Source organism: Gavialis gangeticus, unplaced genomic scaffold, assembly GCF_001723915.1.
Source record: "Gavialis gangeticus isolate Ggan-Ray unplaced genomic scaffold, GavGan_comp1, whole genome shotgun sequence".
NCBI classification, from domain to species: Eukaryota; Metazoa; Chordata; order Crocodylia; family Gavialidae; genus Gavialis; species Gavialis gangeticus.
Window position 1 is genome coordinate 82,064,231 of NW_017729024.1, and position 3,071 is coordinate 82,067,301.

The window sequence follows — 3,071 nt, forward strand, 5'->3', positions numbered from 1 at the left end:
CTTGGAGGATTGCAATGTAGATAATACATCTCAGATTTCAGGTTGGAAGTAGAGCACAACCAATACAAATGGTAATAAAGGTTAAAAATGAGACCTAGATAGCTCAACTCTGACCTTGCTGACTATAGCTTTCAAGTATCCATCAGTTCATTTTCCATTGTCAAGTCTAGTATGACTATTCCTGTTACTATCAGTTTAGGACACAAGCACTGCTATCACTTAAGGACATGAACATGAATGACTTTTGACAGGATTTGAAGAAAGGGACCTTAATAACATTTGTTGTTAAAGGTTGCTTCCGTTATTTCATTTTTTTCCTTCTGTACTGTGTGATTTAACCTCCATCGCTTCAGTACAAAAAGATTTGTGAAAGCTCTCAAGCAAAGGTTGGAGTGTGACCTTTTTGACATACTTCATACTTTTTACTGTGTGGAGCTAAAAAATCAGCTTTATCCACCAGCACTGCACTGTGCTTTCCATCTATGTAGGAAGGGTCACAAAAAGGGAGACAGCATGTTCCAGTTGGTAAGATTTTTTTCTGCATTTCATAGATTTCATAGACGTTAGGGCTGGAAGGGACCTCGGAAGATCATCGAGTCCAGTCCCCCGCCCAAATGGCAGGAAGTCAACTGGGGTCATAGGATCCCAGCAAGATAAGCATCCAATTTACTCTTGAAGGTGTTCAATGTAGGTGCTTGAACCACCTCCGACGGCAGACTGTTCCAGACCTTGGGGGCTTGGACAGTAAAGAAGTTCTTTCTTATGTCCAGCCTGAAATGGTCTTGTAGTAGTTTATGACCGTTCGACCTTGTCGTCCCTTGGGGCGCTCTGGTGAACAAATGTTCTCCCAGATACTGATGGTCACCCCTGATAAACTTGTAGGTGGCCATCAGATCACCCCTGAGTCTGCACTTTTCCAGGCTAAAGAGCCCCATGGCTCTCAGCCTGTCGTCATAAGGTCTGCTTTCCTGACCTCTGATCATGCGCGTGGCTCTTCTTTGGACTCTCTCAAGCATTTTCTGTGGAGCAACCACCCCATTCCTGGATGGTTATATAGGGAACATTATTTTCTAGGAGAACATTCACCTGTAAAAAATATCAGTATAAGGCTCCTGTGCTACAGCCTGGGTCAGCTCTTAAGGGCCAAGCAATCTTCTGCCCTGAAATCTGTTAAGTGTACTGACCCAGGTACTATTAATCAAGGCCAGTTGACCCCCAAGCCCCTTCTCACCAACTGGTTCTGGAGTTGCATTTAAGGAACTCTTCCAGCACCTAGACCTGGCTGCACAGAATACTGGTTTTGAATTTCTGAGAAGATCCTACCCCAGCAACACCTCTGACTTCCCTGGTTCTTGACCCTGCTTTCAGCTTGCTCTTGGATTTTGGCCTCTGGATTTTCTGTGTAGATCTGCTTCTTGACTCCTGAACCCAGTTTGACTTACTCTTGGACCTCAGCCCGTGGATTTTCCTTTAGACTTGGAAACTAGGCCTCAGTTCAAAAAGCCCCTGGCAGAAGTACTCTATCATGCTTTACTTAAAGTGCTGTTAGTGGGAGCAAATTGAACAGACATTCACTGTTTTTGTGGGGGGGAGGGCTCAGATCCTGCCTGAACTAGCTGAGGCCGGCAACTTTGGGTGATCTGACATACCCAGGAGGCTGCCAGCCAGAGTGGCCTCTCTCCCAGCCCTGCCTCACTGCCAGCTGGTGACTATCAGCAGCAGCTGGGGAAGAATTGGCTGGGGGGCGGGGGGAGAAGAACCTGCCTGGCCCCTCCTCCCCAGGTTGCTGGGTCTGGTCTTGGTGGGGAGGGAGTGGGCTGGGTCTGTATAGCAGTGGGGCTCCCCCCACAGCCTCTTGCATAGGTGGAGGAAAAAAAATATGATTGGGGCGTTGAGTGTGTATGCACGCAAGTGCGCACTTGCATGTTCACCTCCCCCCTCAGCAAGTAGGTCTGTCATGGGAAAAGGGCATGGGGGAAGATTGAGACCCCTGTGGTGATGGAGGGAGTGGGGCAGGGCAGGGGCTGGGGTGAATGGGGGTCTGGGGCTAGGGCAGTTTGTGGGACACTTGGAGCCCAGGCAGCTCATCCAGGTGCATAGGGAGGCTTCGGCCACTGAGCGCACCCCTGAGGCAGGCACAGCAGATATGTGCCTCCCCAATCTGTGTGCAGGATGGAGATGGGCTGCTGCTGTCGTCTGGGCTTTGCACCCCATTGCCGGTGCCCTGGCAGCAGCATGATGCCATGTGCCTCCTGCACACTGGCTGCACTGCCTGCCCAGCAATGGGAAGCATGTGGCATTGTGGCTGGTGGGGCACTGGCAGTGGGGTGTGGAGTGCAGTCTGCAGTGGCAGCCTTGCACACAGATCAGGGAGCATGCATCTCTGTGCCTGCCCCAGGGATGTGGGCAGTGGTGGGAGCTCCCCAGGCAGCGAGCATCTCACAACCCACCCCAGGGCCCCATTTACCACCCCTGCACGGGCCTCTATCTGTCCCCCCATGCCCCTTCCCTCCCCCACGCCCCTTCTCTTCCACACATTTACTTGCTGGGTGCTGCTCCACACATTGCTGGACTGGGGTGAGTTCCCAGCTGCCTTCAGGCTCTGGCTGCTTGTCTCTGTCTGTGCGCACCCCTCCTCCCTGCTGTAGTTGCCTGGAGCTCACACCCGGGCTACCTGCATTTTGGGGGGATAAGCCCCATTAGCCACAGCTTTCTGCTGCCTCTGGCTTCTTCACAGTTGCTTACAGGAGCTGCAGCACAGGGCTTCCCTGCTTGTTTTTTTCACCACATCAGGAACTGGGGGTGGTGGAATGGAGCCCCCCGATGCATAGTTCTGGCCTGGATCCCCCCAAGACCTGACCTAGTAATTGCAGGGGGGATAGCATGGTGGCTCTGTTTTCTCTGCTCCTCCCCCCTCCCCACCCCCCAGCTATATAGAGAGGAGACAGAGCTTTTCTATCTTCTCTCTGTGACAGCATGGGGGAGAAGCAGGGCCATTGCTTACTTAGAGCAGATAAGCACCAGGTGAGGCCAGCAAACTGTCCAGTGAGGGGCCCCTGGGATACCAGGGG